The sequence below is a fragment of the Oryzias latipes genome, chromosome 14 (genome assembly GCF_002234675.1).
Source record: "Oryzias latipes chromosome 14, ASM223467v1".
Taxonomy (NCBI): Eukaryota; Metazoa; Chordata; class Actinopteri; order Beloniformes; family Adrianichthyidae; genus Oryzias; species Oryzias latipes.
In genome coordinates this window covers 22,053,227-22,062,663 of record NC_019872.2, presented here as the reverse complement: position 1 = coordinate 22,062,663, position 9,437 = coordinate 22,053,227, and positions in this window count along the sequence as shown.

Below are 9,437 nucleotides of genomic sequence, written 5' to 3'. Positions count from 1 at the left end.
AAAAGCATCTGCGGGGAGGAGAGCAACACATGCAACACATCTCATTTCTCTGCAGGTTTACCTATGTCTGGTAATTCATTACAAGGATAAACTGTAAGCACACAGCTTACGTGCTGCCAATTAATTTTCAATCGGCGTCTTCTTCTTGTCGCGCTCTGCTCAGGGGAGAGGAAATCAAATGCTTCAGAGGCGTTACCAAAACTTTCCGAGTGTCCCTTTGTTCTCTGCAGCACTTTGTCAAAAAAACCCTGAATTTAGGTCTGTCAAAGTCTTTCTGCCAGCTAAAATCAATTCCCAGACTTTCTCCTGCAGGAGGAAAACCCACAAAGCGGTGGCACTTGTCACTCCTGTCACTTTGAAGAAGCAGAAAAGGGCGATTTTGCAACAGAAAAACTGTTGCTGTGCAAATAATGGATGTGATGGGACCAGTTCTCGTCAGTCCTCTCCTTCTCTCCCACATGGATCCTTCCACTGAAAGCACACTGCTGTTGTGCACACGGAGACCCAACCCGGTATATTAAACCTGATCTGTGATTCGTTGGTGCTTCAGCCAGGAAACGTGTGGTAAAACAAACTATTTTGAATTCAAGCACAAAACAGGTGAGATCATGAGAAAAAAGTTACTAATGATGCTTGGATGAAGGGGAATTAAAAAGGAAAAAAGACTGAATTATTTGTAGGAGCTCATTAAAAAGAACTGCAGTTGAAGCTTCATGGTGAGAACAGAAACCTCACACTACATTTATCCAGTGTCAAGAGGCCATCTTCAATTTGGAGAGGGAGAAACAGGAAAAAACATCTGAACTTAAAGATCTCAATGATCCTTTCTTCACGTATATAGTATAAATTAAGATCAAAATTGCATTTCTGAGTATTTCTTTATTTAAACTGTTGTAAATCAGGAGCAGATGAAAAAAGCAATGTTTGAAAAAGAGCTTTTAGTTATATAGAAAATACACAGGGTGGGCTACAAGCTCCCTGCTCTGCTCCATTCTGATGCATCCACTTACAGACAAATAGATATTATAAATGTTACTATCACTAAACAACTTGATAATGCAATTTAATTTGCTTCCCTAAATGTGCATTGCCTCATTTTTTTGAGGTGGAAAGATGAGTCCCTCCCTACAAGACATAGATATATGATTAATCCCCCTATCAGAACATTGCAAAGTCACATTGAATCTATATTTTATTCTAGATGTTTGCAATGTGCAACAGCACTAAGTAACGTCATAATTAGTTGGTTTGTTTTGTTTAATTTAGTTATTTTTTTCTTTAGTGGTCAGGTGGGTTGAGAAAAGGAAACAGCAACTTTTGAATTTTAAGTATAAGCTTTTGTAATGATGTGATGCTGTGAAACCACAAATAGAGTTATAATAAAAATAAATTAAAAAAAAGCTGTACAGCTGGATAGTGGCAATGTTGGGGGTGTGATTCCAGTGGCTCTTTTCAGGGAAAACTTTGACCCTTCTGAGTTTTGCGTCTGTTTCTGTCTTTTCTGACTCCAACTGTTCCCAGCAGACCCTCACTCCCACTCAATCTGCAATCTGCAATTGGAAGAAGGCAGGTTTGGTTTCCGCCCTGCCTGCCCGTGTGTTGAAGTGTCCATGGGCAACCACATTGCTACTAGTGGTTATAGGTTGGCGCCAAACAGTGTTCAGCAGCATCAGTGTGTGAATGTGTGTGGGCGTGGGTGAATGGGACTGTGACTGTAAAGCGCTTTGGGCCTTACAATAAAGATAAAGGGAGTTAAGGATCAACAGGTATTTGATAAATTCCACATACATGTGTGAACTTGATTGTGGTAAAATAATCAAAGCTCTGTTACAAATCCATTACATATCTGTTATATATCTGTTACATAGTGTCTGATTCACGTTACTGTTTACTGAAAACATGAATGAATGTTTTCTGAAGATCAATAAGCACCTGATTTTATTACTTTAAAAAAATGTATCTGATCAGCACTAGATTACAAAAATTATAAAATGAATTAACTCAGAAGGGGTGGAATTATATGAGCTTGCTTCTTCCCACTGCTTTTCAAGCAATAAATCAAGCTCTCCTTGACATTAGTTAATGATCCAATATTTAATTAAGCTTATGTGACTTAAGTCTTTCTTTCTGTTTGTTTTTATCTATACATTTCATCATTTCTGTATTGAGTTTGATAAATCCGTGTGTTTTTTTTAAATGTATTGTCTACAATTGATGCTTGAAAAAAGAAAATCAACCATTAAAAAACATCTAGAGGCATCCTGGACTTGGTTTTTAAAGTTGAAGACGTTTCACTTCTTATCCAAAAGACTTTGTCAATTCTGAAATAGCTGGTAAAAGAGCTGGTTTATATGTGCTCATGGGGGAGGAGTCAGACCTGAAACAGGATAGGATTGTCTACGTAGACTACATGGTTTCGGGTTGTTTGGGGTCCTTTATCCTCAGCTGGGGTTGGGGCGACAGTAGTTACTCTCCCCATCCTGGTCATCTCTTTCAGCTGTTAATGACCCAGGTGGAAATGGTTCGGTTTGTTTGGGTTTCAGAACACTGCTGTAGATGGATGAAAGAAAAAATATGAGACAACCATTCTTATTAAGAGAAGGTTTATCCTTCTTGACAAAGATGGCTTCTTTCACTCCTAACTCAAACCATTCTTTCTCTCTGGCTAAAAAAACAAGTCCAGATGACAACCTTTAGACCTACTACAATTACTAGGATGTGCTATCCTATGACCCGATCCTTACATTGACGTGTTCTCTCTACCATGATAAAGGTGGATGAAGGTGGAAAGATTTCATGTAATCCATGGACACCAGTGAAGATCACAAATCATTGAAGAAAAAAGGTTCAGAGCACTGTCTAGTGGGTCTAGATGACCCAACTCCTTATGTTAAAGTGCCTAGGATAGCACAAGGGTTATTGTCACAGTGGAAGAAAAAGTCATTTTCATTATAAACCTGTAGGATTGTTTTTTGGGGAATTGGCAGCTGTTGGAGAAGCACAGAGGCCGCAACCGTGGAAACAAAGGCGTTGTGCGATTCAGCCTCTCCTGCTTCAGGCGTCTCTCACAGAGGAGAAAACTGCAGCTGAGTGAGAGGAACTGGGTTTTTCTCCTGATCTGCATGAAAACCTTCCATCACTGTCCACATTATGCCCATCATGTAAAGGTTTTGATCCCAGTGCAGAGTTTCTATCCATCTTCCTGTCAACACCAAACTATTCCACGCCCTTTCTGGCTTTAGTTTGCGGTGTAGCAACACTGCCCCCTGCTGCATCACCTGTGCACACCTGTGGGGTTGTGATGACGGAGCATCCCAGATTATGTGCGTCTGCACTTGTCTGCTCACACCAGGGTGAGGGGTTAAGCGCATACAGGGATCACAAACACCCCAAATCCCCACAAGCAAACCACTGTACAGATGTCACTGACAACAAAAACACACAAACAGTGAAGCCTGTAGTTCATTGTTAGATTGCTTTTTATTCAGTTTTGCTTCATTTTCATGGAGAGTTGCATATGGGTTATTCACAGGTGTGCAAAATGTACTTTTTTGTTTGTGTGCAAAATAAATCTAAACACAACGGGGGTTATATAAGTTCACCTCCTCCCTATCAAGCAATTAATTTAAATCCTTTTGACCCCCTTAATGTTAAATAGTCTCATGTGTCATATTCTGTATACATGAATATATTTTTGATGAAGAGTAACAGTTGAATTATTTACAAGTGTACAGTCATGGCCAAAGGTTATGAGAATGACGCAAATATTAGTTTTTCACAAAGTTTTCAGCTAAACTGCTTTTTAGATCTTTGTTTCAGTCGTTTCTGGGATGGACCGAAATATAATTACAAGCACTTCATAGGTTTCAAAGGCTTTTATGGACAATTACACGAGATTTATGCAAAGAGTCAGTGTTTGCAGTGTTGGCCATTCTTTTTCAGGACCTCTGGACTTCGACTGGGCATGCTGTCAATCAACTTCTGGGCCAAATCCTGACTGATAGTAACCTATTCCTTTAGAATCACTTCTTGGAGTTTGTCAGAATTAGTGGGCCCCTGGGCTGGGTGGCCCTGGCCCCTTTGCTGGGGGTGGGCTGGGGGACGGCTGTTTGACCACCGGGGGACAGTCTACCAGCTGTCCCCAACTTACCCCCTTCCTTATATAACCTCATATTAGGGTGAGGGGGTGGGGGGTCTAGCCTGCGATGCGCCTTGGGGGGGGGGCTACTTGGGAGTGGCCCCCCTCCTATGGTTGCCGTATGGAGTGGGCCCCCCCTCTTTCGGTTTTATTTGCACCTTAGACATGTAGGGTCCTTGGTAGGGGGGGTGCTTGGACATCACTGCAAGCAAGCAGCAGATGTCCTCCTGGCACCCTACCCGCCAATTTTAACCACACCTTAGACATTTAGGGCCCCTTGGTGTGGAGGGTGAGGGGACATCACTGTGAGTAATCAGGAGATGTCCCCTTAGTGCCCTACTCGCCAATTTTAACTGCACCCCCCTTAGTACACACACCCCTCCCCCTTCAATATATACATTCAAACATAAACACACACACATGCACACAAACACCCTCTCAAGCACCCATACACGCACACACATTTTACAAGGAAGGTGGGACCTGGGTCCATCTGTCCCCTACCCCTTCCCTGGTGGGGGCTGTGGGCCCCTTGGCGATGGCGGCCGTGTCCCTTGGGTGCCGGCTCCCTGGGCCCGGCGGTGCTCTCTCTGCGCGGTGGGGGGGTTCATATTACACCTGAGCCGGGGGTGTTCGTGTCCCTGGGGGGTGGGTCCTGGTCCTTGCCCCTGGGCGCTGGGCCCCGCCAAACTTCCAACATGGCCGAGCCTGGTCGGGCCATATTTATAACACCCCTTGTGGGCCGCCCTTTTTTCCCCGGGGTTCCCCCCTCCTGGGCGGGGGCGGCGGGCCCCTGCCTTGCTCCTACCTGGACCAACCGTGGGCCGGGTGGGTGGCTGCCTGGAGTGCGGAGCGGGTCTCCCTTGGGGGGTCCTGGCTCGTACCTGGGGTCGGGGCGGGGGGATGCCCGGAACTCCTGGGTGGTGGTGGGGTGCTCGTCTGGGGCTGTGGGCGTCCCTCTCCGGTGGGGCCCTGCGTTGGGCTCTTCCGGCGCGGCGGGGGGCTGCTTTCCTGGCTGGGCTGGGGCGGCGCTCTCTTTCCCTCTGCGCCTCCCTGCTCTCTGGCTCTGGGGGCCTCGCGGCGGTCCTGCTGGCCCTGGCCTGGGTGGCGGTCTTGGTCGCCCGGGGGGCGGTTGTTCCCTGCCTGTTCCCGTGTGGCGTTGGGGGAATTCCGGCTGCTGCTGCGGCGGGGGTATGGGTGTGGGGTGGCTGGGCGCTGCTCCTCCTCCTTTTCACATTCCACCATCCATTTTAGAAGAACATAAACACTCACCTGAGCACAGGTGTTAGCTCACCTTTGCACTAATAGTTTGCATGATTGAATGAATGAAAGATTTCACACTAGTTGGTTTAAAGGCATAGGTATGCGTTCGTGAACACTATCTGTTTTGTGTGCATGTTGACATGTGGACATTTTTGCGGCTAGCAGGTGTGTTGATAATATCTGAGTGTGTGTGAACAGGCCCCGCCCTTTTTGTACTACATTTGAACCGTACCGTAATGATAAACAACCAGTAAGCCTGTCTGCTCTATGCTGCTTCATGGTCTTACCCCCTTTCCCCTCCGATTATCACCCTCCTACCCCCCCCTCTCTCTAACGTCCCTCTCTCTTCTTCCCCTCTTTCCTTTTCCGTCCGGTCCAACACCAAAGATTTTCAAACATGATTGAAATTAATAAAGTTTGGCCTCAATTACAAAAGGGGTTTATTCAGACATACCTTTGGTTTGTCTGAAGATGAATAACCCCTCTTGTTAAAATAAAATGTGTCCAACACAAGAGGCCCTCAGCTTTCATCTGTCTGCCTAGCTGTTGGACAGGACAAGTTAAAAAAAAAATAAATAAAAAAATAAAAATAAAGAATTAGTGGGCTTTTTTTTGTCCACCCGCCTCTTGAGGATTGACCACAAGGTTTCAATGGGATTAAGATCTGGGAAGTTTCGAGGCCATTCACCCAAAATTTCAAGGTTTTGCTCCCAGAGCCACTTAGTTATCACTTTTGCCTTATCGGTGCTCCATCGTGCTGGAAAATGCATTGTTGGTCACCAAACTGTTGTTGGAAGAAGTTGCTGTTGGAGGGTGTTTCTTTATTGGTGATGTCACACACTGATGGTGGTGGAGAAGGCCTGACTCTCAGTCTCCGCTCTAACTAACTCCTAAAGGCGTTCTATAGTGTTCAGGACTCTGAGCAGGCCAGTCAAGTTCATCACCAGACTGTCATCCATGTCTTCATGGACCTCGCTTTACCCACTGGTCCACAGTCATGGTGGAAGAGGAAGGGGCCGCTCCAAACGGTTCCCACAAGGTTGGGATCATGGAATTGGCCAAAATGTTTAGGTATCCCGAAGCATTCAGACTTCCTTTCACTGGAACTAAGGGGCTGCACTTGGGCTCATCTGAAGGTCACATGACGTTTGGAGCTCTGTAGCAAATTGACTGCAGAAAGTCAGCAACCTCTTTGCACTACGTCCTTCAGCATCCGCTGACCCCTCCCTATCAGTTTACGTCGTTTACCACTTAATGGCCGAGTATCTGTCATTTCCAAACTATTCCATTTTGTTCTGATAGAGCTGACAGTTGACTGTGGAACATTTAGGAGTGAGGAAATGTCTCCACTGGATTTGTTGTACAGGTGGCGTCGATGACGGTTCAATGCTGGAAGTCACTGAGCTTCTGAGAGCGACCCATCTTTCACAAATGTTTGTTAAAACAGTCGGCATGCCTGAGTGCTTCATTTTATAGAGCTGTGACCAGATCGAATGATTAGGAAACCTGATTCTGATCATTTGGATGATGAGCCAATACTTTTGACAAGATAATGTAGATCCCAACCATGGTCACGACTCATTGTCCAACACTTGTGTAGAGATACATCTTTTTTGTTGTTTTGTTTTTTTGATTGCTTGAAATAAACCATTTCCATATCCAGATCTATTCTATTAAATAAAAACAAATGCGTTTGTGTCAACATAAGCATTATTGTTCTCACCATGGGGACTTTGTAGATCAAGCATCAAGGTGCAAAGAAAGGAAAAATGAAATGTGCAAAAAAAAAATTCAAGTGAAGGGCAAAAAATAATGTAAAATACGGTTATAGACTCTTAAAAAAACAACCTCTAATTATATACACTACATATGCAAAGAGAGGAAAAGAAAGGCCAGGACCAGAAAAGCAGAAAAACCCATGTGTAGTTCAGCGGTTCAGGCTGGAATGAAGGATCTGTGGTACTGCTGCTCCTCACACTGCAACCACCTTCTGCTGAAGCAGCTGTTTAGCGCCTCCAGCGTCTGATGTGGTGGATGTGTGTCGTCCATGATGGATTTCTGTTTTGCCAGCTTCCTCCTCTGAGCCCAGGACCCAACCGGCCCTCCCGACCAGCCGCTAAATCCATGAAAGAATGACAGAATAGCTGTGATGAAGCAGCTTCTCCTTCATCTCTTTGCCGTTTCTGAGACTTTTGGGGTTCTTTTTTGTTCGGCTTTTTATATGTAAACTAGTTTTTCCTTTTGGTTCCTGTTTTCTCAGGGCTAAACAAACTAAAGTAAACCTAATGCATCTCCAAACATGTTCTATGTTGATTTTCTATTTGTCTCCTAGTTTCATTTATCAGTGTAATCTTTTGGTCCATGGTTGTTACCTGTTTATTGTTAAAATGTGTGATAATAAAATGAGTGCTAAACTTATTTTTTGTACTTTTAATGTGGAAATGTTTCATTTTTATTCTATTTTTTCTGCCTCACAGAGTGCCTGAGCGCTGGGAAACTGCAGGTTCCTGTAGGAACATCAGTTCTCCTTCAAACTGAATTGATTTGGTCAGACTGAATATGCAACACGTTGAGATTCAGCTTCTTCACATGAGTTGCTTTTAAACTATGGAGTGATTTTTGGGCCCTCGGCGCTTTGAGCATAAAAATGTCGTGTGGTCATGAAGGTTGATGTCTGGGATTGGCTGATTTCTGCGGCACACCTGTAACGTGGTGCGCTTCCCTTATTCCAGGGCAGAAGAGAGAGAATTTCTCCTTTCTTTGAGTTTCAAGTGAATTTTTCTGTTTCAAGTGCAAAATAATTTTCTGAGCAAACACCATTTTTAAAGTTTTACACTCAAAACAGAGTGTTACACTATATGAAACAGTCTGTTTACACAAAAACAACAAAAAGGAAAATAATCTGTGACATCAATGATTAGCTATTTTTATTTTTGGAACATTAAGTTCCCAATCTAAAGGGTTTGGTCCCAATATGTCAGGAAAGTGATTTTATTCTCATGACTCGGATCACAGAGGGCAAGAATCTGGCTGAAGCCTTTTTGAAGCACTGACCTTTTCTATTTATTAAGAATTGAAACCCTCGCTAGCTAACTGTGCAGTCTGTCATTCATGTCATTTCCAGACTCTTTTTAAAAGAACTTATTGGAAACAGTTTTCTTAAACTAAAGTCGAACATTTGCACAGAGAATATGGGGGGAAAAGATACAACAACTTAAAGGCCCGTACACACCGGGACGAATATTCGCCAGGCGTTATTCGCCAGCGTTTTTCGCCACGTTTTTTGTGTTCACACCCAGGCGATTTTCGCTGACGATGAGTGGAGTGAACATGCAATTTCATTCCCTGACATTAGATGGCGCTTAATGTAAAACAGAAATACTCCTGTACACAAGGTGGCGCTGCGCAACTTTACGCTTCTTAAAGTCGCTTTTCACTCAGAAGAAGAGAGCAAGTATTTACACACTTGTCAGAATCAAACAAAGAAAACATGAATATTTCAAGCACCAGTAGCTCCAACTGGTGCTTGGTTCGGGGATGTTTTAGAATGTCCGTCATTATTGCTTCGCGGCTGTGTAGACGCTACTTGGCGTCTATCTTCTTCGCTGGTATGTGTGCTCAGCAAGGCAGTTTTGTGTTTGAGCGCCCCCAAGTTGTGTTTTACTGTAACTTCAGAAGCTCCAGACACGTGAGCAAAAGCGCCATTCTCATTGGTCGAGTAGATTTCGACGCGACGCGTCGAAAAAAAAAAAACGAACCCGAGGCGTTTTTTTTTTTGACGCGTGGCGTTTTTACGCGTCGGTGTGCACACTCTCATTGGTGCCCTTTGTTTAGTCACGAGGCGTTAAACGTCGGCGAAAATCGCCGGCGAAATTCGTCCCGGTGTGAACAGGCCTAAACACTCTCTTTGCTTTCCTTCATATTTGGGCCTAAATCCTAAAAAAAAAAAAAGAGTGTCCTTAAGAAAAACCTGAAAAGTGTTGAGTGAATTGCTGATTTGCTGAGCAGAAAGAAACGGTAGGCTGAGGATCCAGAC